The 27,582-nt window shown below is 45.4% G+C and overlaps 1 protein-coding gene and 1 long non-coding RNA gene across 8 annotated transcripts in view; one reads left to right on the top strand and one right to left on the bottom strand.

Moving 5' to 3' along the window:
* The window catches only part of rap1gapa (RAP1 GTPase activating protein a), an 809,199-nt gene that overhangs the window by 139,587 nt on the left and 642,030 nt on the right, over positions 1–27,582 (top strand). The window lies entirely within an intron of this gene.
* The window catches only part of LOC140392519 (uncharacterized), a 118,748-nt gene continuing 94,501 nt past the window's right edge, over positions 3,336–27,582 (bottom strand). The window contains exon 4 of the long non-coding RNA XR_011935385.1: positions 3,336–3,409. This is a non-coding gene — a long non-coding RNA (uncharacterized lncRNA). The remainder of the gene's footprint in view (positions 3,410–27,582) is intronic.

Genomic DNA, 27,582 nt, shown 5'->3' with positions numbered 1-27,582 from the left:
CTACCTAGACCCCCACCCTCTCCCCCCCCCCCCCCCCCCCCCCGCCCCCACAATCCCGAACTGCAATATAACTTTCTTTAGCTTGCACCCATTGCTATCTGAATATGTAGAATATTTTGGGATGTATTTTCAGTCATAATATACACCAGTATATCATGGTGGAGACACACACACTGATGGACATGCAGTGGGACCAATCAGCATACACAACACCGCAGCCAATCACCAGTGAGACCACACGCACTATAAAGACAGGGGACAGGAGAGTTCCCGCTCATTCTAGTAGCAGCCAGCTCGGAGAACAGAGCTCACAGCCTGCAACACAGACATTCACCATGTGCTGAGTGCATCACCTGGTTAGGAGTAGGCAAGGGTCAACAGTTAAAGCTGCTATTGCATTTACCCACAGTTCAAGTATGTTAATATAGTTAACCTGATAATAAAATAGAGTTGCACCACTTCCAGTGTTGGTGACCTGTTTGTGATCCAGAACACCCAACACATCATTTTCCATATTAAAGGAGCTCTTTGTTGTCTGCAGTGACAGCGATAGCTTTATTATTCATTTTATATTTTAGGTAAATCTCCAGTTTTAAATTCATATAATTTTAAAATTGAAACATATAAAAGTCAATTTTCTCCCATGCCTTTACCAGTAATTCAATAACTGTTTCTTCTGAGTCAAATGTTCTCTTATCTTAACCTTCATTTGCCATTTTGTTCTCCTCAATGTTAATAATTCATTTCACGTCGAATGTCAAAGGTGTAAAATGTTTTTTTCTCACCGATGCTGGCTTTCCATCCTCATTAATTAATTCTCCCAGCTCCAATCTTAATGCGTATAAATCCTCAATTCATCTTTTGAACTTTCGGTCACAATTATTACTTAATTTCATTTGAAATGTTAAAGTTATTGAACTTTATTTTCTCCCATGCTGCCATATTGCAATAGTTTCTCTGGAATTATTAAACCAATGGATTGGTCAGGTCACTGCCCTGATTTCAAAAAATAAATAGCATTAATATATTAAAATAAATAATTGTAACACATTGAACTCCTTCCCTGTCTGAATTAATCCCCTTTTCTTAGATGAATGCATTATTAATAAACCGCACTGAAGTCTTATCTATGGCTTTGTTATTACTGAATTGAGTTAATCTTAATTATGAAGCAATGACCATTGTAATCCTTGGTTGGCCCTTTCACTTAGAAACTGACCCAATCTAACTAAATATCTATAAACTGTGTTTTGACTAATGGCCTTTAATAAATGTATCTTTGAGGGCCTCCACTTTCTCCCTGGCACCTTTTACCGCGTGGAGTATCCACGGTGAATATTTTGTTATTATGCTGCAGAAGAGGCATTCTTCAAATAAGCAAATATCTCTCCTCCTTGAGGACCATACTGGGCCGCTGATGTCGTGGAAAAAGCATTTTGCTCCCAGTCCAAGGTGAATGCTTTAAAAAGAAAACTCCAAGTGTCTAAATAATGCAACGTCGACCCACATTTTGAAAGGAAATACAATTCTTGAAGATATGGGGTCAGATTTTCCGTCCATACCCTCCCCACCGCGTGTTTCGCTGAAGGTGGTCCACCCTGGCCAGCGGCGGATCTTCTGCTCCCACCTTTGCCAACGGGCTTTCCCGTCGAACGCCCCCCTCGCTGCTGAGACACCCGCCACAGGGGTGCGCCAGATCCGGAAGATTCCGCCGACATGAACGGGCATGAAATTCTGGCCATGTTTTTCCGACAAGAGCTTGAAACTCAACAAATTCTCGGATTGAGATTTGTTTCAGGTGTGCCATGAGATGTCTGCTTGGTATTAATTGGACATTAGTCTTCTCAAAGTCTAAGCATCTCATTGCATTCATTAACCTTTGCAACAATGGTGATTTGAGACTTCCTTTGCCCTCCCTAATTAACCATATTCCCATGTTGGGAAATGGATGTGTTGTACCGGGTGCTGAATATCTACTTGACAGGGTTAACGTTTCGGATCTAATGACCCATCCACAGACCTAATCTGTAGAAGGGCCATTCAGACCCAAAACAATAACTCTGTTTCTCTCCACAGATGCTGTCTAACCTGCTGAGTTTAGCCAGTATTTTCTGATTTTGTTTCCGATTTCCAGCGTCCTCAGTATTTTGCTTTTATTTAAATTGGATTATTTGTCTCGTGGGAGTGGTTTAATTTTACTGATCTAAGTGGATAATTTCAAACATTTGACTTTATCTCTGGTGAGGTGGTTTAACATCCCCCACAATGACCACCCAGTGTTGTTCATTCAGGGCTGGAATCTCCGACCCCCCAGTCCAGTGTAACTCGCGGAGCACCGTTTTCTCGCTACTCGTCAATGGGATTCCCATTGAAGCCACTCCAGACCGCCGGGAATACCGAGAATTCATGCCTTGAAAAGAGACTAGGAAAGAAGTAATAATAATAATGATCTTTATTAGTGTCACAAGTAGGCTTAGATTAACATTGCAATGAAGTTACTGTGAAATTGCATTTATATACTGCCTTTCTCCACCTCCGACATCTCAAAGTGCTTTACAGCCAATAAAGTGCTCACGTGTAATCTCTGTTACAGAAACAGAGACGCTGCGAAGCCCATTTGCACACACACAGCTTTCACAAACAGCAAAATGATGATGACCAAATAATGTGTTATTGGGGCCATTGCTACTATAAATATACCTGCAATGTGCTTATATCCACCAATCCCAGTCTTTCACAGACTGTCCACAACGTAGGTTCCAAGATAGTAGTCGCGTCCCAGTCGCGTCCTAGTCGCGTCCTAGTCGCGTCCTAGTCACGTCCTGCATGTTAATGTAAACCTGAACAACTTGGCTTCCACTGACAGAAACTTTCCTCTCTGGCAGCTGCACACTTGTTACACCAGTGAACAAGGTGATCCATCAACTTTTATGGACGCTTTAAATATCTTGATAGGTCTGTAATCATCACCTCCATTTCCAAAGTGAGCACTTTGAGATTTTCCTGCAGGATTGGAGGATGGTCTTTTTGATAAGGAGTTTTATGCTGCAAAGGATAATGTTCCATTAACAGATCAGAAATGACAATAAATTATTTTCTATGCTTCTCTGGCAAAATTATAAAATTGAAATAATTTGATTCACCACAAGGCCCACAACATCACCAATCGGTGTCTACATAGTGATGTAGAATGTCTTGCGCAACAAACAGACATTTTGAACAAAGACATAAGAATTTATAAACAGATTCTTGAAACAGCGTTCGACTGATCTTGATCTCCTTGGCGTTCTTCTGGCTCAGCGGCATTTCTGTCTTTTGTTGTACAATGTACATAGTTGCTACGTGGGTAAAGGTCACATTGTCCACTCAGTGCGGGCTCTCAGTTTTGGAGCCACATGCATTTCCATAGCTGTTGAAAAGGAAAGAGAAGTATTCTACTTCACAGCTCATTCAGGGTTGTGACAGTGTATTTACAAACCAACACGAGAGTTGAACCTGTACTACAATTTACTTGGTTTGGTTTAAGATGTAAGGGTACCTTTCACAAATCCATTTTCCAATTTTGAACTTTGCGTGCCATCAGCAGGCACCGGGGATTTGGCTGTGGGATCAGTGTGGCTGATGAAACAGATGGGGAAATCCTGCAGGGCTCTCCATAGCTAGATTCTCCAAATAAACCTCTGCGAAATGAATCTCTGCACTGACTGAGGATCCATTAAAATATATCCTTTATTGTATAAAGCACAGCTCTTGCGCTAATGTCACCCTTATGAGATTATTGATGTGCTATTCTTGTGAGGAAAACTGAACATTTGTAGCTTTCTTGTTTTAAGTTTTCAGAGAGATACAAATAAGTCCATATTTTTTGTAACAATTGTACACTTCAATTGCTCAGAGTTTGTGGGGAGTTCAATTTTTGGCAAGAGTTCCTCAAACATTGGGGCAGTGCATGATTCAGGACTGAGGGAATTAACTTAAGACCGATCTACTTATTTGGATTTGTTCAACCATGGAAAATAAAACTTCCTGACTAAAATATCCAGTATTGTGTTAGTTGAATAACCCTGCCCTTTCCTGCCTTCAGAATGGCTGCACCTGTGATCTGCTTTCTTCTCCATTTGGAGTATTGTGAGCAGTTTTGGGCCCCGTATCTATGGAAGGATGTGCTGGCCTTGGAAAGAGTCCAGAGGAGATTCACAAGAATGATCCCAGGAATGAAGGGCTTGTCGTATGAGGAATAGGTTGAGGACTCTGGGTCTGTACTCATTGGAGTTTAGAAGGATGAAGGGGGATCTTATTGAAACTTACAGGATACTGCGAGGTCTGGATAGAGTGGATGTGGAGAGGATGTTTCCACTAGTAGGAAAAACTAGAAGCAGAGGACACCATCTCAGACTAAAGGGACGATCCTTTAAAACAGAGATGAGGAGGAATTTCTTCAGCCAGAGGGTGGTGAATCTGTGGAACTCTTTGCCGCAGAAGGCTGGGAAGGCCAAGTCACTGAGTGTCTTTAAGGCAGAGATAGATAGGTTCTTGATTAATAAGGGGATCAGGGATGATAGGGAGAAGGCAGGAGAATGGGGATTGTGACATTGTACAAAAGTACAGCATGTGAAGAGTTAATGTGATGTTACGCCAAGACACTAGAGGGAGCTAAGGAACAGTACTATAAATTGCACTGACTCTGGAGCTAAAAGGAGGGGTTTAGGCAGGAGCTGAAGAAGATAAGATTTCTAGTGTATTGCAGAGTTCGTTAAAATATAATAGTTATAGTTAGTAAATAGAGTTAGTGTCAGTGAGTGTAGTTTAATTTTTACATGTATATTTGCTATTCAGAATAAGTGTCAAACTCAAATTTAGCAGTATTAATAAAATTAGTTTAGTTCTTCAAAAGAGCTTTGTGTATCTTTGTGATCACTACGCCCTGGAAACCATCAGCCATGATTGAATGGCGGAGCAGACTTGATGGGCTGAGTGGCCTAATTCTGCTCCTATGTCTTATGGTCTGATGGGAGTGATTAGAATTGTAGAAGAGAGCATGGGCTGGATTCTCCGGTTTCCACACTGACGCCAGCGTGCGAATAGTGGCGTTTTACGCCAGACAAAACGGTGCAACAGCTGCACCGATTCCGGGACCGTGGGGGGCCTAGCAGCCGTGACGGGTAAAGCTCCCGGCGTCCACGCCATAAACAGCTGGAGAATGGGCGGGTCCGTGGTCGCGTATGCGCATGGCAGCGACCTGCGACGGCCACGCCGTGCTACACGGCACCGGCCGTGCACGGGCCCAGCCTGCCAAATATTGACCCCCAGTAACCCCCCTCGCCACCCCCGGACCACCCCTCACCACTCCCCCCAGCCCTCATTGAAGCCCCCCCCTCTCCCCCTAGCCAGTGGCACGGCTCCCCCCCCCGACTGTGGCGGTGCTGGACACAGTCCGCAGCCGCCACACGGGGTTCGCGGAAAAAATACCTTAAGTGTTCCACGCCGTCGGGAACTCGGCCCATCAGGGGCGCCGCATCGGGGGAGGGCCTCCGGTGACGTCCTGAGGGCGTCCCGACGGTGGGTATGACGCTTTTGAGGGGGTGGAGCATCGCAAAAGCGGCACCGCAGCCGATTTCGGTGCAAACGGGGATTCTCCGGCCGATTGCCGAACGCGATTTGAGCGCTGGCGATCGGAGAATCCCGCCCCATGTGTTTACTGAGGTTCCAGGACTCAACCCCTTTATTCGTCTGTTCCAATCCTGGCTTAGGCTGAATATCATTGGATTTGTTTGGTGGTGGCGGAGGTACTTTAGCACCATGTTGTGAGGGGGGACAGTAAACATTGGGTGTTGTACAAACTTGACAATGAGAGAATTGTGGGATGGGATGGGATAGGAGGGGAGGAGAGGGACCCTAGTGGGTAAAACCAGCAGGAACCAAAAGTAATGTATTGCCAGTCGCATGTTTCTGACGTTAACAGTTGAATGTGGTAACAAAATGTATATTGGGGTATACCTCTCCAGCGATGGATGTACCACTTTTTCCTCCCTACATTCTATGTCCAAAGGCAGGTCTGACCCACAGCACCACAACCTCCATGACGGGTATGTCCAGGAGGCCAGTCCCAAGTTCATGCCAGCCAGAACGGGATCAAACCCTGTGCTGTTTTACGCTGTTTTTGAAAACTCACCACTATTCTTAGAAGTCCCCCTATCCCAAAAAGAGCCGACATTCTAAATGGTGATCAGGGATTCTCACTCCCCGACTCCGATACAGGCTTCAATGGGTGCAATTTGGTCAAACTATGTTTTCAAGTTATCCCCCGGTATAACCCATACCTTCACCGGAGATTTCATCTAACTACCACTTAGTTGCATTGATCCTGGGTCCCGCATTGCTAAGTAAGTAAAGTAGACTTTGGAATAACCACTATTTCAGGTTAAATTAAGTTATTTTATTGTATTATATTTTTTCTTTTAAAAGCTGCAATTACTTTCTTCACAGAAAGGTACAAAGATCTTGCTTCTGGATCTTTCTGGTTGGTTGAAGGGACCTTCAGGCCCACCTTGACAATCAATCTTCTTTAAAGTCTGGTCTTCTTTAGATGTATTCGCTGGTTAGCTCGGTTGCTGTGCCTTATCTTTATCATGTACCGAGCTGTGAGAGCTGACTCTGCTGGCTATCTCTGAGCTGACTCTGCCTACTCTTTAAATTCTAGTCTTCCTTGGATGTATTAGCTGTTTTAGCTCGGCTGCTTTGCACTATCTCTTTCCAATGGTCGAGCTGACTGTAATCTGACTCTGCTTCTCCTCTGGTTCTGGTTCTGGTTCTGCTTGCTGTTCCCTTTCTTCGGGTTTATATATTTTTCTAACAGTTATCTAGTTTTTATGACTTTATTGTAAAGTAACTCTTGATTTAACTTTGATTGTAAAAAGTATCTTTGATCTAAACTTTCTAATCCAACTAAGTATTCATTTTTACATGACTTCATCTCATAGATCTGATTACATTGTTTCCTTTGTGATGTTCAAAATGCTTTGACTTCAAGAGGTGTTACTTTTAATTCCTGTCATTTCTATAGTTTAATTTTCCAATTGTGTCCTCAGCTCATAATTTTGACTCTGATTTTGGCTTTGAATTATGTTTCTCGTAGACTGATAGTCTCCAGTTTTCTTTAATTTACCTGGTATTAGCAAATTTTCACACCTAGAACCTCATTCTTTCTTTTCCAGATCCTTACTAAGATAGTTACTTTCAATGAAGGTGTGAGCCATTGTTTTTGGCTTCATTCAAAATCCAGTTTGTCTTGTTTGCTGAGCCTGCTTGACCAAGGATATCTGCATTTTACAATCCTCTCCTGGCAGCTGCTGTTAACCCTTTGTGGGATATTTCCCTGTATCCTCTCATGTTTCTCTCAGACCAGATATTGCCAGACTTCCATGTTTCAAATGACACCTCTTTCCATATTTTCAATAACAACGCCAATGACACCAATCTGACATATCGACCGTCCGGCCAACTAAACCAACCACATGGAGTCCACGTTGTCATGGTAACGTGCATGTCTACATGAATTTTGTAGTCCAGACCTATGCATCTTGACGGTAGACGCTCCAATATTCTTTCCACCACATGCCCGACCAGGAGTCTCTCCCGCTCTGACCACCAGCCGTTATTGTGTTTGGAAGGATTCTGCAGGGTGATTCTCAACCTGTTTGGCCTCGTTATGAAAGCACTTTCCTTGGACATCAGGTCCTGGGGTGGGACCTGGAGCCGGAGCTTCGGGCTCAGATGCAGTATGACGCCCACTGCGCCACAAGACCTCATCAATACCCTATTGCTAATATTTTATTTCAACAAGGGTAAGTGTTATATTGGGCGCAATTTACTGGCCGAGTCCCACCGGAATCGGGGGGGGGGGGGGGGGGGGAGGGATGTGGGCAGTAGATCCCGAGAGTGCCCCTCCTCCCAGGATTCCCGATGGACGTTATACCTCGCAAGATCATTGTGGACGGGACCCAGTCTCGCCGGTTCAGTGAGTTGAGAAACAGCCACCTGGCATCTACTGGCGTTGCCGAGGAGACCACAGGCAGGCGCAAACGGGGACCAAGCGGAATGGCACTTGGGGGGGGGGGGATCTCTCAGGCGATTGGAGGCCCCCAGGTGCTCAAACTGTGGGCTGGGTGGCACCCTGGCATTGCTGGTGCCACCTGGGCACATTGTCACTGCCAGCCTGGCACTTTGACTGTTCCACCTGAATACCAACCTACCCCTCCCCCCCCCCCTTGCCCACCATTGAACCCCCTGGCAGGGGCATGGGAAAATTCCACCTAAACACTTCCATCCTAAGATAGGGCTTCTTGAACAGCTGCACCCTGTGTGGTGTTCTTAGAACAAAGAACAAAGAACAATACAGCACAGGAACAGGCCCTTCGGCCCTCCAAGCCTGTACCGGTCATGATACCAACCTTAGCCAAAACCCTCAGCACTTCCTTGTGCCGTATCCCTCTATACCCATCCTATCCATGTGTTTGTCAAGATGCCTTCTGAACGCCGTTAATGTATCTGCTTCCCCAACCTCCCCGGGCAACCCGTTCCAGGCACTCACCACCCTCTGCGTAAAAAACGTGCCTCGCACGTCTTCTCTGAACTTTGCCCCATGGACCTTAAACCTATGCCCCCTGGTGACTGACCCCTCCACCCTGGGAAAGAGTGCCTGCCCATCCACTCTATCCATACCCCTCATAATCTTGTAGACCTCTATCAGGTTGCCCCTTAACCTCCGTCTTTCTAATGAAAACAGTCCCAGTCTATTCAGCCTCTCCGCATAGATAACACCCTCCAGACCAGGCAACATCCTGGTAAACGTCCTCTGCACCCTCTCCAAAGCCTCCACATCCTTCTGGTAGTGTGGCGACCAGAATTGTGCGCAATATTCCAGGTGCGATCTTACCAAGGTTCTATACAACTGCAGCATGACTTGCCAATTTTTATACTCGATGCCCCATCCAATGAATGCAAGCATTCCGTCTGCTTTCTTGACTACCGTGTCCACTTGTGTTGCCACCTTCGAAGATCTGTGGACCTGCATGCCCAGATCTCTCTGTCTTTCTATATTCCTAAGAGTTTTGCCATTTACTGTATATTTCCCCTCTATGTTAGACCTACCAAATTGCATTACCTCACATTTGTCCGGATTAAACTCCATTTGCCATTTCTCTGCCCAAGTCTCCAACCTATCTACGTCCTGCTGTATCCTCCGACAATCCTCAACACTATCTGCCTCTCCACCAACCTCGGTGTCATCCGCGAACTTACTAATCAGACCGGCTACATTTTCCTCCAAATCGTTTCTGTACACCACAAACAACAGAGGCCCCAGCACAGATCCCTGTGGAACACCACCAGTCACAACCCCCCATTCAGAAAAACATCCTTCTCCTGCTGCCCTTTGCCTTCTGTGACCGAGCCAGTCCTGTATCCATCTGGCCACCTCACCTCTGATCCCGTGTGACTTCACCTTTTGTACCAGTCTGCCATGAGGCACCTTGGCAAAGGCCTTACTGAAGTCCATGTAGACAAGATGTCGAGTTTCTGACACTGACTCTGTCATAAGGCGGTTAATTATCTTGTTGTGAGATTAGAGTCACACACAGGCCAGATTGGGTAATAACAACATATTCTCTTCTCTTTCAAAACAAACATGAAACATGTTGGATTTTCTACAACACCTTCATTCCGGCAGCTTTTTCTTCCCAGTTTTCTTTTAAAAATAAATTCAACTCCTCAAAACTGCTGTGTTTCCTGGAGTTGCTGGGAACGCATCAATTTTCCCAATGAACCTCCCTCCATGTGCCGGTGCAATAGGTTTGGATTAACAAATAATTTCAGCCATCCTTCAAGCTGTGAATTCATGCACCTCCCCAGCTGTGGTGGCCCTGTGGATAATCCCAGGATTATCACTCAGATTTTAATTTAGCAATTATCTCCTCTTTTCCCAGTATATTCACTCCTTGAAGCCCAGCTGACCCTTCATAGAATCATAGAATCCCCACAGTGCAGAAGGAGGCCATTCGATCCATTAAGACTACACCGACCATCCGAAAGAACACTCCACCCAGATGAACTCCCCTGCCACCCAGCTCTATCATTGTAATCTAACCTGCATATCCCTGGACATAGATACATATAAGATAGGAGCAGGAGGAGGCCTTTTGACCCTTCGAGCCTGCTCCGCCATTCATCACAATCATGGCTAATCAAGCATCAATTACTTCCTGTGGTAATGAATTCCACAGGCTCACCACTCTTTGTGTGAAGAAATGTCTCTTATCTCTGTCCGAAATGGTTTACCCTGAATCCTCAGGCTGTGACCCCGGGTTCTGGACACACCCATCATTGGTAACATCTTCCCTGCATCTACCCTGTCCAGTCCTGTTAGAATTTTATAAGTCTCTATGAGATCCCCCCTCATTCTTCTGAACTCCAGCGAGAACAATCCCAACCTAGTCAATCTCTCCTCATATGACAGTCCCGCCATCCCTGGAATCAGTCTGGTAAACCTTCGCTGCACTCCCTCGAGAACAAGAACATCCCTCCTCAGAGAAGGACACCAAAACTGCCCACAATACTCCAGGTGTGGCCTCACCAAGGCCCTGTATAATTGCAACAAGACATCCCTGCTCCTGTACTCGAAATCTCTTGCAATGAAGGCCAACATACCATTAGCCTTCTTTACCGCCTGCTGCACCTGCATGCTTACCTTCAGCGAATGGTGCACAAGGACACCCAGGTCCCGCTGCACACTCCCCTCTCCCAATTTACAACCATTTGTAACAAATTTGTAGCAAAGGCAGGTAGCAATCTGCCTTCCTGTTTTTGCTTCCAAAATGAATAACCTAACACTTATCCAAATTATACTGCATCTGCCATTGGTTTGCCCACTTGCCCAACCTGTCCAGATCTTGCTGTATGATCCCTGCATCCTCGTCACAATTCATCCTCCCACCTAATTTGGTATCATCTGCAAACTTTGAGATGTTACATTTAGTTCCCTCATCCAAATCATTAATATATATTGTGAATAGCTGGGGTCCCAACACCGATCCCTGTGGTACCCCACTGGTTACTGCCTGCCAATTTGAAAAGCACCCAGTAATCCCTACTTTTTGCTTCCTCTCTGCCAACCAGTTTTCTATCCACCTTTATACATCTGCCCCAATCCCATGCACTTTAATTTTGCACAATAATCTCTTATGCGGGACTTTGTCAAACGCCTTCTGAAAGTCCAAATATACACATCGACTGGCTCCCCCTTGTCTACTGTAGTGGTTACCTCTTCAAAGAATTCCAACAGATTTGTCAAGCATGATTTTCCCTTCATAAGTCCATGCTGACTCTGACTGATCCTGCCACTGCTTTCTAAATGTTCCGCTATAAAGTCCTTGATAATGGATTCAAGCATTTTCCCCACTACCGATGTTAGGCTTACTGGTCTATAATTCCCTGCTTTCTCTCTACCTCCCTTTTTGAATATCGGAGTGATATGAGCTACCTTCCAATCTGCAGGGACAGTTCCAGAGTCTATAGAATCCCGGAAGATGACCACCAATGCATCCACTGTTTCTAGAGCCACCTCCTTAAGCTCTCTGGGATGCAGATTCTCAGGCCCTGGGGATTTATCTGCATTCAATCCCATCAGTTTTCCCAGCACCATTTCTCTACTAATGTTGATCTCCCTCAATTCTTCCCTCTCACTAAACCTTTCATTCTCCAACATTTCTGGGATCTGATTTGTGTCCTCTTTTGTGAAGACAGAACCGAAGTCTGTATTCAATTGCTCAGCCATTTCTTTGTCCCTTATTATGCATTCCCCTGTTTCTGACTGTGGTGGCCTACATTATTTTTAACCAATCACTTTCTCTTCACATATTTATAGAAACTCTTAGTGTCAGTCTTTATGTTCCCTGCAAGCTTCCTTTCGTACTGTACCTTCCCCTTCTTAATCAATCCCTTTGTCCTTCTTTCCTGAATTCGAAACTGCTCCCAATCCTCAGACCTATTATTTTTCTTGGCCAATCTGTATGCTTCTTCCTTGTGTTGGAAACTATTTCTAATTTCCTTTGTGAGCCATGGATTGGCCCTCTCACCCCCGTTGCTTTTGTGCCAGACAGGAATGAACAGTTGCTGTAGTTCCCCCATGCGTTCCTTGAATGTTTGCCATTATCTGTCCACTGTCATCCCTTTAAGTAACTCTCCCCAATCTATCAAGGTCAACTCACGCCTCATATCCTCATAGTTCCCTTTATTAAGATTCAGCGCCCTTGTCTCCGAATCAACTACTTCACTCTCCATCTTGATAAAAAATTCTATCATGTTATGGTCGCTCATCCCCAATGGGTCTCGTACAGCCAGATTGGCAATGATTCCCTTCTCATTATACAGTACCCAGTCTAAGATGGCCTGCTCTCTAGTTGGTTCCTCCACATATTGGTCAAGAAAACCATCCCGTATACACTCCAGGAATTCCTCCTCTACGGCATTGTGGCTAATTTGATTTGGCCAATCTATGTGAAGATTAAAATCACCCATGATCACCGATGTTCCCTTATTACATGCATCTCTAATTTCTTGTTTAATGCCACTCCCAACCTCACCACTGCAGTTTGGGGGTCTATATGACACCCACTAATGTTTTTTGTCCCTTGGTATTTCTCAACTCTACCCATACAGATTCCACATTGTCAGAGGTAATATCCTTTCTCACTATTGTGTTAATTTCCTCTTTAACCAGCAGGGCCACGCCACCACCTTTGCTTTTATGCCTGTCCTTCCTAAATACTGAGAACCCTGGGACATCCCATCCCTGGTCACCCTGCAGCCATGTCTCCGTAATCCCAATTATATCATACCCATTTATAGCTATCTGCGCGATTAGTTCATCCACTTTATTGCAAATGCTCCGTGCATTAAGACTCAGCGCCTTTAAGTTTGTCTTTGTCACAATGCTGGTCTTGCTCCCAATATTTTTCTCTCCTGCCCTGTTTGAATTTTGTCCCTGGTTTCTCCACCTATCACTTTTCTTATTCACTTTCTACCTTTTGCTTTTGTCCTTGCTCCCTCTTTCTCTGACTCCTTGCGTAGGTTCCCATGCCCCTGGCATATTAGTTTAAACCCTCCCCAATCGCTCTCGCAAATAGACCCCTTCGGACATCAGTTCCAGTCCTGCACAGGTGTAACCCGTCCAGTTTGTACAGGTCCCACCTCCACCAGAACCAGTCCCAATGTCCCAGGAATCTGAAACCCTCCCCCTGACACCACCCCTTCAGCCACGTATTCATCCTATAGGGGCACGTTAGCATGGCTAATCCAACTTCTTCCTGGGCAGTCCATTAGGATCGAGGATGCCTTGCTAACAGTCTGGGGAGGTGGGTTCTGCGGTGGCTGAATAATCCAATCCTGGAACCGCAGACTCTGCCACAGGTTTGGCAGGTGGTGCCCGATGCGGTGGGTGGGTGGAATGCTCTGGATTCTGCACCCTCCTTCCGCTGTTTACACTTGGCACCCACGTGCTCCACCCTGTGACACTCGAGGTGATTGGCACCTTCGCTGATGCTTTTTCTCCAGTTTGTGCGTTCTGAAGCAAGCGATTCCCACGTGTCGGTGAGGGTGTTGCATTTATTTAGGGAGGCTTTCAGAGTGTCCTTGTAGTGTTTCCTCTGCCCTCCTAATGATTGTTTGCCATTGCGGAGCTCAGAGCAGAGCACTTATTTCGGGAGTCTTGTGTCGAGCATGCGGTCAATGTGGCCCGGCCATCGCAGCTGGTCGAGCGTGACCAGTGCCTCGATACTGAGGATATTGGCCTGGGAGAGGACGCTCTTGTTGGTACGCCTATCCTGCCTGTGGATTTGCAGGATTTTGCGGAGGATGCGTTGGTGATATCTCTCCAGGGATTTGAGGTGTCTGCTGCACATTGTCCATGTTTCTGATGTACACAGGAGGGCGGGGACCACGGCTGCTCTGTAGACCATGAGTTTGGTGCTGGGTTTGAGGTCTCGGTCTTTGAATACTCTGTTCCTCAGGCATTCGGAAACTGCACCAGCGCATTGGAGTCGACGCTGGATTTCATTGTCAATGTCTGGTCGCATTGAGAGGAGGTTCCTGAGTTCTGGGAATGATCCACATTGTCCAGGGGATCACTGTGGATGATGATGGTTGGGGGGCAGTTTTGTGTGGCAGGAGCGGGTTGGGAGAGAACAAAGAACAACAAAGAACAAAGAAAAGTACAGCACAGGAACAGGCCCTTCGGCCCTCCAAGCCCGTGCCGACCATGCTGCCCGTCTAAACTAAAATCGTCTACACTTCCTGGGTCCGTATCCCTCTATTCCCATCCTATTCATGTATTTGTCAAGATGCCCCTTAAATGTCACTATCGTCCCTGCTTCCACCACCTCCTCCGGTAGCGAGTTCCAGGCACCCACTACCCTCTGTGTAAAAAACTTACCTCGTACATCTACTTTAAACCTTGCCCCTCACACCTTAAACCTATGCCCCCTAGTAATTGACCCCTCTACCCTGGGGAAAAGCCTCTGACTATCCACTCTGTCTTTGCCCCTCATCATTTTGTAGACCTCTATCAGGTCACCCCTCAACCTCCGTTGTTCCAGTGAGAACACCAAGTTTATTCAACCGCTCTCCATAGCTAATGCCCTCCATACCAGGCAACATTCTGGTAAATCTCTTCTGCACCCTCTCTAAAGCCTCCACATCCTTCTGGTAGTGTGGCGACCAGAATTGAACACTATACTCCAAGTGTGGCCTAACTAAGGTTCTATACAGCTGCAACATGACTTGCCAATTCTTATACTCAATGCCCCGGCCAATGAAGGCAAGTCTGCCTTCTTGACTACCTTCTCCACCTGTGTTGCCCCTTTCAGAGACCTGTGGACCTGTACACCTAGATCTCTCTGACTTTCAATACTCTTGAGGGTTCTACCATTCACTGTATATTCCCTACCTGCTTTAGACCTTCCAAAATGCATTACCTCACATTTGTCCGGATTAAACTCCATCTGCCATCTCTCCGCCCAAGTCTCCAGACAATCTAAATCCTGCTGTATCCTCCGACAGTCCTCATCGCTATCCGCAATTCCACCAACCTTTGTGTCATCTGCAAACTTACGAATCAGACCAGTTACATTTTCCTCTGTTTTCAGGAACCTTTGTTTTCAGGATGTTTAGCCTGAGGCCCGTTCTCCCATATACCTCGGTGAATGTTTCGACGATGGTTTCTCGCTCGGTCTCTGAATGTGCACACACACCGGCATCGTCTGCGTACCACAGCTCAATGACAGAGGCTGGGGTGGTCTTGGTTCTGGCCTGGAGGCATCGGAGGTTGAACAGTTTCCCCCTTGTCCAGTAGGTTAGTTTCAGGGTGAGGGGGTGGAGTGTTGCTGCGAGGAAGATGGACAAGAGTGTTGGTGCGATGGAACAGCCTTTTTGACCCCAGTTTGCACATGTATTGGGTCTGTGGAGGTTCCGTTGGCAAGGATCACGGCTTGCATGTCATCGTTGAGCTGGCTGAGAATGGTGGCGAATTTCTGCGTGCAGCCGAACAAAGAACAAAGAAATGTACAGCACAGGAACAGGCCCTTCGGCCCTCCAAGCCCGTGCCGACTATGCTGCCCGACTAAACTACAATCTTCTATCATTCCTGGGTCCGTATCCCTCTATTCCCATCCTATTCATATATTTGTCAAGATGCCCCGCAAGGAGGATGCTCCACAATCCCTTGCGGTTGACAGAGTCGCCAGCCTTTGTGAGATCAAAGGCCATGCTGCTTTCTGCACTTTTCCTGGATTTGTCGCGTGCTGAAGATCATGTCCATTGAGCCTCTTGATGGGCAAAAGCCACGCTGAGACTCAGGGAGGAACTCTTTAGCCACTGGGAGGAGGTGCTTGAGGAGGATTCTCGAGATGACCTTTCCCGTGGCGGAGAGTAGGGAAATTCTTCTGTAATTTCCGCACTCGGTTTCCTTTCTTCAAAGTGGTGCAAATTAAGGCACCTGTGAGATCTCCCAGCATTCTCTCTTCCTTCCAGACACGGGTGGTGAGGTTGTGGATCCTTCTCAAGAGTGCCTCTCTGCCGCATTTTAATACTTCTCCGATGATTCCATCTGTGCCAGTGGTCTCGTTGTTCTTCACCTGTGGGATGGCCTTTTCGACCTCACCGCGCGCGAGCTGAGGCTGTAATGAGATGGTAACGGGTAGCGTGTCGCAGTGTGGTGTCGAGGGCACTTGAGTCGAAGGATGTGTCTAACCTGCACATCTTTGCACTGTGGGAGGAAACCAGAGCTCCCGGATAAAGCCCATGCAGACATGGGGAGAATGTGCAAACACCACCCAGGCAGTGACCCTGGCGCTGTGAGGCAGCAGTGCTAACCACTGAGCTACCATGTCACCCCTTCAAATGGAGTCTTTGGTTTCAGGTGCAGGGAGATAGATCTACTCTTTCAATGCTGAAAGCCGCTCTTACGATTACTCCCCTTTTCTCATTGCAGTTTCTGTTCCTATTGGAGAAGCATTCACACTCGTATATAAGCATTAATTTTTATACAGAAGAGTTCCTTAGATGAAGGTGCAGTTTTTTAAACCTTTCGGCATAATTCTTGCCGCAGTTCAGTTTTTAAATTAATTTATGGTAAATAGTTTTCCCCACTTGTGAAGCCAAATTGTTGATTGAACAAATGTGAAATGTTGGAGTGCTGTGATCAAAAACTGAAGCTTCTTTGAAATCCAGCCAAATTTTCCACATTGTCATCAGCAATAGACTGTCCAGACTGTGCACTCCTCTGCTTCAACATGGTTGTTTATTGGTGCTGAGTATGACATCAAAGGACTTGTTTTAAAAATTAAACATTTCAGCTTGTTTGTGACAGAGGCAATGAAATATTAACTGTAGAAAATGTATCAGAATGTGGAGGAGTTTTCTGCACTTATAAATGGGACAAATTCAGCAATGTTTAGTCAAAAAATGTTCAATTATAAATGTCCCTGTGTGAAATACTTGGTTGAATTTATATCAACCACCTTATACAGTGCAGAAGGATGTGTGTGCTTGAGTGGGGTGCTCTTTACAAGGGCCGGTGCAGAATCGATGGGCCGAATGGCCTCCTTCTGCACTGTAAATTCTATGATTCTATATAAAAGATTTGAGTTTTATGGGCGATGAGGCTGGTTGAACACAATCTTGTTTCCTGTGCTTTGTGTTTGGACTCCAGCACTCATGTCATTGAATGATCCAATCAGTAAACATCATCTCAGTTTCTGTGAATGTTATTGGCCAGCTCATTGGGAAGGACCACTTCTGGTTGAGCAATGAGAGCCTATTCCCCAGAGGCACCATTCTTCACTCCCGCCACTGCTGTTATCTGTGAGCAAGGACATTGGGGGTAACTATAAATATGTTGGCTAGTGTAAAATGGGTAATAACCAGTCGGCTTTGATGGAAATAAAAATCTAGAGAGATGCAAAATGCACTGGCGAATTGGCATTATTCAATTTCGACCATCACATCCCCAACCCCTAAAGCCCCACTGTCTGACAAATTCTGGCATTCATAGAATACTGATGTTATTGTTCCTTCAAAGTCTGTGTCACAAGTAAATTGACATTGCATCCTTCAGCTATCCTATTATACACTTCAGGTACCCTATTGTAACCTTCAGTTACCCTACTGTGTCCTTCAGCTACCCAATTGTATCCTTCAGCTACCCTACTGTGTCCTTCAGCTACCCAATTGTATCCTTCAGCTACCCAACTGTGTCCTTCAGCTATCCTATTGTGTCCTTCAGCTACCCTATTGTATCCTTCAGCTACCCTATTGTATCCTTCAGCTATCCTATTATACACTTCAGGTACCCTATTGTAACCTTCAGTTACCCTACTGTGTCCTTCAGCTACCCAATTGTATCCTTCAGCTACCCTATTGTATCCTTCAGCTATCCTATTATACACTTCAGGTACCCTATTGTAACCTTCAGTTACCCTACTGTGTCCTTCAGCTACCCAATTGTATCCTTCAGCTACCCAACTGTGTCCTTCAGCTACCCTATTGTATCCTTCAGCTACCCAACTGTGTCCTTCAGCTATCCTATTGTATACTTCAGTTACCCTACTGTGTCCTTCAGCTACCCGATTGTATCCTTCAGCTACCCAACTGTGTCCTTCAGCTATCCTATTGTATACTTCAGTTACCCTACTGTGTCCTTCAGCTACCCTATTGCATCCTTCAGCTACCCTATTGTATCCTTCAGCTACCCAACTGTGTCCTTCAGCTATCCTATTGTATACTTCAGTTACCCTACTGTGTCCTTCAGCTACCCGATTGTATCCTTCAGCTACCCAACTGTGTCCTTCAGCTATCCTATTGTATACTTCAGTTACCCTACTGTGTCCTTCAGCTACCCTATTGCATCCTTCAGCTAACCTATTGTATCCTTCAGTTACCCTATTGTATCCTTCAGCTACCCAACTGTGTCCTTCAGCTATCCTATTGTATACTTCAGTTACCCTACTGTGTCCTTCAGCTACCCTATTGCATCCTTCAGTTACCCTATTGTATCCTTCAGGTACCCAACTGTGTCCTTCAGCTACCCTATTGTATCCTTCAGTTACCCTACTGTGTCCTTCAGCTACCCGATTGTATCCTTCAGCTACCCAACTGTGTCCTTCAGCTACCCTATTGTATCCTTCAGCTACCCTATTGTATCCTTCAGCTACCCGATTGTAACCTTCAGCTACCCTATTGTATCCTTCAGCTACCCTATTGTAACCTTCAGTTACCCAACTGTGTCCTTCAACTACCCTATTGTATCCTTCAGCTACCCTATTGTATCCTTCAGCTACCCGATTGTAACCTTCAGCTACCCGATTGTAACCTTCAGCTACCCTATTGTATCCTTCAGCTACCCAACTGTGTCCTTCAACTACCCTATTGTATCCTTCAGCTACCCTATTGTATCCTTCAGCTACCCTATTGTATCCTTCAGCTACCCTATTGCATCCTTCAACTATCCTATTGTATCCTTCAGCTACCCTATTGTATCCTTCAGCTACCCTATTGCATCCTTCAACTATCCTATTGTATCCTTCAGCTACCCTATTGCATCCTTCAGCTACCCGATTGTATCCTTCAGCTACCCTATTGTATCCTTCAGCTACCCTATTGCATCCTTCAACTATCCTATTGTATCCTTCAGCTACCCTATTGTATCCTTCAGCTACCCTATTGCATCCTTCAACTATCCTATTGTATCCTTCAGCTACCCTATTGTATCCTTCAGCTACCCTATTGCATCCTTCAACTATCCTATTGTATCCTTCAGCTACCCTATTGCATCCTTCAGCTACCCTATTGTATCCTTCAGCTACCCTATTGTATCCTTCAGCTACCCTATTGCATCCTTCAACTATCCTATTGTATCCTTCAGCTACCCTATTGTATCCTTCAGTTACCCTATTGTATCCTTCAGCTACCCGATTGTAACCTTCAGCTACCCGATTGTAACCTTCAGCTACCCTATTGTAACCTTCAGCTACCCTATTGTAACCTTCAGCTACCCTATTGTATCCTTCAGCTACCCTATTGTATCCTTCAGCTACCCTACTGTGTCCTTCAGCTACCCTATTGCATCCTTCAGCTACCCTATTGTATCCTTCAGCTACCCTATTGTGTCCTTCAGCTACCCTATTGTATCCTTCAGTTACCCTATTGCATCCTTCAGCTACCCTATTGTATCCTTCAGCTACCCTACTGTGTCCTTCAGCTACCCTATTGCATCCTTCAGCTACCCTATTGTATCCTTCAGCTACCCTATTGTGTCCTTCAGCTACCCTATTGTATCCTTCAGCTACCCTATTGTAACCTTCAGTTACCCTATTGCATCCTTCAGCTACCCTATTGTATCCTTCAGCTACCCTATTGCATCCTTCAGCTACCCTATTGTATCCTTCAGCTACCCTATTGTGTCCTTCAGCTACCCTATTGTATCCTTCAGCTACCCTATTGTATCCTTCAGCTACCCTATTGTGTCCTTCAGCTACCCGATTGTATCCTTCAGCTACCCTATTGCATCCTTCAGCTACCCTATTGCATCCTTCAGCTACCCTATTGCATCCTTCAGCTACCCTATTGCATCCTTCAGCTACCCTATTGCGTCCTTCAGCTACCCTATTGTGTCCTTCAGCTACCCTATTGTATCCTTCAGCTACCCGATTGTATCCTTCAGCTACCCTATTGTGTCCTTCAGCTACCCTATTGTATCCTTCAGCTACCCTATTGCATCCTTCAGCTACCCTATTGCATCCTTCAGCTACCCTATTGCATCCTTCAGCTACCCTATTGTGTCCTTCAGCTACCCTATTGTATCCTTCAGCTACCCTATTGCATCCTTCAGCTACCCTATTGCATCCTTCAGCTATCCTATTGTAACCTTCAGCTAACCTATTGTATCCTTCAGTTACCCTATTGCATCCTTCAGCTACCCTATTGTATCCTTCAGCTACCCTATTGTGTCCTTCAGCTACCCTATTGTATCCTTCAACTACCCTATTGTATCCTTCAACTACCCTATTGCATCCTTCAGCTACCCTATTGCATCCTTCAGCTATCCTATTGTAACCTTCAGCTAACCTATTGTATCCTTCAGTTACCCTATTGCATTCTTCAGCTACCCTATTGTATCCTTCAGCTACCCTATTGTATCCTTCAGCTACCCTATTGTATCCTTCAGCTACCCTATTGTATCCTTCAGCTACCCTATTGTATCCTTCAGCTACCCTATTGTATCCTTCAGCTAACCTATTGCATCCTTCAGCTAACCTATTGCATCCTTCAGCTACCCTATTGTATCCTTCAGCTACCCTATTGTACCCTTCAGCTACCCTATTGTATCCTTCAGCTACCCTATTGTATCCTTCAGCTACCCTATTGTATCCTTCAGCTACCCTATTGTATCCTTCAGCTACCCTATTGTATCCTTCAGCTACCCAATTGTATCCTTCAGCTACCCTATTGTATCCTTCAGCTACCCTATTGTATCCTTCAGCTACCCTATTGTATCCTTCAGCTACCCTATTGTATCCTTCAGCTACCCTATTGTAACATTCAGCTACCCTATTGCATCCTTCAGCTACCCTATTGTAACCTTCAGCTACCCTATTGCATCCTTCAGCTACCCTATTGTATCCTTCAGCTACCCTATTGTATCCTTCAGCTACCCTATTGTATCCTTCAGCTACCCTATTGTATCCTTCAGCTACCCTATTGTAACCTTCAGTTACCCTATTGTATCCTTCAGCTACCCTATTGTATCCTTCAGCTACCCTATTGTATCCTTCAGCTACCCTATTGCATCCTTCAGCTACCCTATTGTATCCTTCAGCTACCCTATTGTATCCTTCAGCTACCCTATTGCATCCTTCAGCTAACCTATTGTATCCTTCAGCTACCCTATTGTGTCCTTCAGCTACCCTATTGTATCCTTCAGCTACCCTATTGCATCCTTCAGCTACCCTATTGTGTCCTTCAGCTACCCTATTGCATCCTTCAGCTACCCTATTGTATCCTTCAGCTACCCTATTGTATCCTTCAGCTACCCTATTGTATCCTTCAGCTACCCTATTGTATCCTTCAGCTACCCTATTGTATCCTTCAGCTACCCTATTGCATCCTTCAGCTACCCTATTGTATCCTTCAGCTACCCTATTGCATCCTTCAGCTACCCTATTGTATCCTTCAGCTACCCTATTGTATCCTTCAGCTACCCTATTGCATCCTTCAGCTACCCTATTGTATCCTTCAGCTACCCGATTGTAACCCTCAGCTACCCTATTGTAACCTTCAGTTACCCTATTGTATCCTTCAGCTACCCTAATGTATCCTTCAGCTACCCTATTGTAACCTTCAGCTACCCTATTGTAACCTTCAGCTACCCGATTGTAACCTTCAGCTACCCTATTGTATCCTTCAACTACCCTATTGTAAACTTCAGTTACCCTACTGTGTCCTTCAGCTACCCTATTGTATCCTTCAGCTACCCTATTGCATCCTTCAGCTACCCTATTGCATCCTTCAGCTACCCTATTGTATCCTTCAGCTACCCTATTGTAACCTTCAGTTACCCTACTGTGTCCTTCAGCTACCCTATTGTATCCTTCAGCTACCCTATTGTATCCTTCAGCTACCCTATTGTATCCTTCAGCTATCCTATTATACACTTCAGGTACCCTATTGTAACCTTCAGTTACCCTACTGTGTCCTTCAGCTACCCAATTGTAGCCTTCAGCTACCCTATTGTATCCTTCAGCTATCCTATTATATCCTTCAGCTACCCTATTGTATCCTTCAGCTACCCGATTGTAACCTTCAGCTACCCTATTGTATCCTTCAACTACCCTATTGTATCCTTCAGCTACCCTATTGTATCCTTCAGCTACCCTATTGCATCCTTCAGCTACCCGATTGTAACCTTCAGCTACCCTATTGTAACCTTCAGCTACCCTATTGTATCCTTCAACTACCCTATTGCATCCTTCAGCTACCCTATTGTATCCTTCAGCTACCCTATTGTAACCTTCAGTTACCCTACTGTGTCCTTCAGTTACCCTATTGTATCCTTCAGCTACCCTATTGTATCCTTCAGCTACCCTATTGTATCCTTCAGCTACCCGATTGTAACCTTCAGCTACCCAATTGTATCCTTCAGCTACCCTATTGTATCCTTCAGCTACCCTATTGTATCCTTCAGCTACCCTATTGTATCCTTCAGCTACCCTATTGTATCCTTCAGCTACCCTATTGTATCCTTCAGCTACCCTATTGTATCCTTCAGCTACCCTATTGTATCCTTCAGCTACCCTATTGCATCCTTCAGCTACCCTATTGTATCCTTCAGCTACCCTATTGTATCCTTCAGCTACCCTATTGTATCCTTCAGCTACCCTATTGTATCCTTCAGCTACCCTATTGCATCCTTCAGCTACCCTATTGTATCCTTCAGCTACCCTATTGTATCCTTCAGCTACCCTATTGTATCCTTCAGCTACCCTATTGTATCCTTCAGCTACCCTATTGTATCCTTCAGCTACCCTATTGTATCCTTCAGCTACCCTATTGTATCCTTCAGCTACCCTATTGTATCCTTCAGCTACCCTATTGCATCCTTCAGCTACCCTATTGTATCCTTCAGCTACCCTATTGTATCCTTCAGCTACCCTATTGTATCCTTCAGCTACCCTATTGTATCCTTCAGCTACCCTATTGTATCCTTCAGCTACCCTATTGTATCCTTCAGCTACCCTATTGTAACCTTCAGTTACCCTATTGTATCCTTCAGCTACCCTATTGTATCCTTCAGCTACCCTATTGTATCCTTCAGCTACCCTATTGCATCCTTCAGCTACCCTATTGTATCCTTCAGCTACCCTATTGTATCCTTCAGCTACCCTATTGCATCCTTCAGCTAACCTATTGTATCCTTCAGCTACCCTATTGTATCCTTCAGCTACCCTATTGCATCCTTCAGCTACCCTATTGTATCCTTCAGCTACCCTATTGTATCCTTCAGCTACCCTATTGTATCCTTCAGCTACCCTATTGTATCCTTCAGCTACCCTATTGCATCCTTCAGCTACCCTATTGCATCCTTCAGCTACCCTATTGTATCCTTCAGCTACCCTATTGCATCCTTCAGCTACCCTATTGCATCCTTCAGCTACCCTATTGCATCCTTCAGCTACCCTATTGTATCCTTCAGCTACCCTATTGTATCCTTCAGCTACCCGATTGTAACCCTCAGCTACCCTATTGTAACCTTCAGTTACCCTATTGTATCCTTCAGCTACCCTAATGTATCCTTCAGCTACCCTATTGTAACCTTCAGCTACCCTATTGTAACCTTCAGCTACCCGATTGTAACCTTCAGCTACCCTATTGTATCCTTCAACTACCCTATTGTAAACTTCAGTTACCCTACTGTGTCCTTCAGCTACCCTATTGTATCCTTCAGCTACCCTATTGCATCCTTCAGCTACCCTATTGCATCCTTCAGCTACCCTATTGTATCCTTCAGCTACCCTATTGTAACCTTCAGTTACCCTACTGTGTCCTTCAGCTACCCTATTGTATCCTTCAGCTACCCTATTGTATCCTTCAGCTACCCTATTGTATCCTTCAGCTACCCGATTGTAACCTTCAGCTACCCTATTGTATCCTGCAACTACCCTATTGTAACCTTCAGTTACCCTACTGTGTCCTTCAGCTACCCTATTGTATCCTTCAGCTACCCTATTGTATACTTCAGCTACCCTATTGTATACTTCAGCTACCCTATTGCATCCTTCAGCTACCCTATTGTATCCTTCAGCTACCCTATTGTATCCTTCAGCTACCCTATTGTATCCTTCAGCTACCCTATTGTATCCTTCAGCTAACCTATTGTATCCTTCAGCTACCCTATTGTATCCTTCAGCTACCCTATTGTATCCTTCAGCTACCCTATTGTATCCTTCAGCTACCCTATTGTATACTTCAGCTACCCTATTGTATCAATCAGTTACCCTATTATTGATTACAGCAGGTATATAAATGAAGGTGTTGGAATAAAGGAAGCTCTACATCCTTTGGGGGGGGAGGGGAGCGATTGCTCAATATCGTAACTAGGTCATTTCTAGTCAACGTCCTCGCAAATCATAGAATTTACAGTGCAGAAGGAGGCCATTTGGCCCATCGAGTCTGCACCGGCTCTTGGAAAGAGCACCCTACCCAAGGTCAACACCTCCACCCTATCCCCATAACCCAGTAACCCCACCCAACACTAAGGGCAATTTTGGATACTAAGGGCAACCTGCACATCTTTGGACTGTGGGAGGAAACCGGAGCACCCGGAGGAAACCCACACACACACGGGGAGGATGTGCAGACTCCGCACAGACAGTGACCCAAGCCGGATTCGAACCTGGGACCCTGGAGCTGTGAAGCAATTGTGCTAACCACAATGCTACTGTGCTGCCCAATTTCTGTAATTTCTGTAATTTCTTTCTCAGGTTTCACATTTTGCAAACCGCTTGAAACTGTGGGGTCATTGACGTCAACTAGCTAAAAGGTCCCATTGTACGTTAAAAACTGGGCGGCTTTCCAAAGAACAAAGAACAAAGAAAATGACAGCACAGGAACAGACCCTTCGGCCCTCCCAGCCTGCGCCAATCCAGATCCTTTATCTAAACCTGTCACCTAATTTCCAAGGATCTACTTCCCTCTGTTCCCCGCCCGTTCATATATCTGTCTAGATGCATCTTGAATGATGCTATCGTGCCCGCCTCTACCACCTCCGCTGGCAAAGCGTTCCAGGCACCCACCACCCTCTGCGTAAAAAACTATCCACGCACATCTCCCTTAAACTTTCCCCCTCTCACCTTGAAATCATGACCCCTTGTAATTGACACCCCCACTCTTGGAAAAAGCTTGTTGCTATCCACCCTGTCCATACCTCTCATCATTTTGTAGACCACAATCAGGTCCCCCCTCAACCTCCATCTTTCCAATGAAAACAATCTTAATCTACTCAACCTTTCTTCATAGCTAGCACCCTCCATACCAGGCAACATCCTGGTGAACCTCCTCTGCACCCTCTCTAAAGCATCCACATCCTTCTGGTAATGTGGCGACCAGAACTGCACGCAGTATTCCAAATGTGGCCTAACCAAAGTCCTATACAACTGTAACATGACCTGCCGACTCTTGTACTCAATACCCCGTCCGATGAAGTTAAGCATGCTGCATGCCTTCTTGTCCACTCTATCGACCGGCGTTGCCACCTTCAGGGTACAATGGACCTGAACTCCCAGGTCTCTCTGTACATCAATTTTCCCCAGGACTCTTCCATTGACCGTATAGTGCGCCGTTGAATTAGATCTTCCAAAATGCATCACCTTGCATTTGCCTGCATTGAACTCCATCTGCCATTTCTCTGCCCAACTCTCCAATCTATCTATCTTTTGCTGTATTCTCTGACAGTCCTCCTCGCTATCTGCAACTCCACCAATCTTAGTATCATCTGCAAACTTGCCAATCAGACCACCTATACATTCGTCCAGATCATTTATATATATCACAAACAACAGTGGTCCGAGCACGGATCCCTGTGGAACACCACTAGTCACCTTTCTCCATTTTGAGACAGTCCCTTCCACCACTACTCTCTGTCTCCTGTTGCCTAGCCAGTTCTTTATCCATCTAGCTAGTACACCCTGAACCCCATACAACTTCACTTTTTCCATCAACCTGCCATGGGAAACTTTATCAAACGCCTTACTGAAGTCCATGTATATGACATCTACAGCCCTTCCCTCATCAATTAACTTTGTCACTTTCTCAAAGAATTCTATTAGGTTTGTAAGACATGACCTTCCTGCACAAAACCATGCTGCCTATCACTGATAAGTCTATTTTTTTCAGTCCAGTACGAGTAGTTCCGTTTCTATGGAAACAGCCAGTCTAGAGATATAATTTCTCAGCAGAAACTGTGTTTTTCTAATTAATGATAGATGCAGGTGTATGGCAAAGTCACACCAAGATATTTAAATACATATACCTCTTAGAATTGATCGGCAGACAGTTTGGCCGAATTGAGTGAATTCTAAATTAGTTAAAGCCAATCAGAAGTAAAAAGAAGGCCAGACCTGAAGATAATAATCTCCTTAAGAATCACATACCGGGATAGAAAAATTCATTCCGGAATCAAAGCACAAAGAACAAAGAAGAACAAAGAAAAGTACAGCACAGGAACAGGCCCTTCAGCCCTCCAAACCCGTGACGACCATGTTGCCCGTCTAAACTAAAATCTTCTACACTTCCTGGGTCCGTATCCCTCTATTCCCATCCTATTCATGTATTTGTCAAGATGCCCCTTAAATGTCACTATTGTCCCTGCTTCCACCACCTCCTCCGGCAGCGAGTTCCGGGCACCCACTACCCTCTGTGTAAAAAAACTTGCCTCGTACATCTCCTCTAAACCTTGCCCCTCGCACCTTAAACCTATGCCCCCTAGTAATTGACCCCTCTACGCTGGGGAAAAGCCTCTGACCATCCACTCTGTCTTTGCTCCTCATAATTTTGTAGACCTCTATCAGGTCTCCCCTCAACCTCCTTCGTTCCAGTGAGAACAAACCAAGTTTATTCAACCGCTCCTCATAGCTAATGGCCTCCATACCAGGCAACATTCTGGTAAATCTCTTCTGCACCCTCTCTAAAGCCTCCACATCCTTCTGGTAGTGTGGCGACCAGAATTGAACACTATACTCCAAGTGTGGCCTAACTAAGGTTCTATACAGCTGCAACATGACTTGCCAATTCTTATACTCAATGCCTCGGCCAATGTTGTATTGAAAATAAGTTTACCAGTGGGCACAGCTGACAAATAAAGTTCCAGTGGACTTTGCCAGAAAGCACAGACTTGACCTCTGTTATTTGGGAACTGAGAAGGGATAACGGATATCCAGGGTTCCGAATAGACACAGAGATCCTTGAGCAGGAGAATGGGGA

The sequence above is a fragment of the Scyliorhinus torazame genome, chromosome 16 (assembly GCF_047496885.1).
Source record: "Scyliorhinus torazame isolate Kashiwa2021f chromosome 16, sScyTor2.1, whole genome shotgun sequence".
Taxonomy (NCBI): Eukaryota; Metazoa; Chordata; class Chondrichthyes; order Carcharhiniformes; family Scyliorhinidae; genus Scyliorhinus; species Scyliorhinus torazame.
This window is presented reverse-complemented; position numbering and strand designations above follow the sequence as displayed.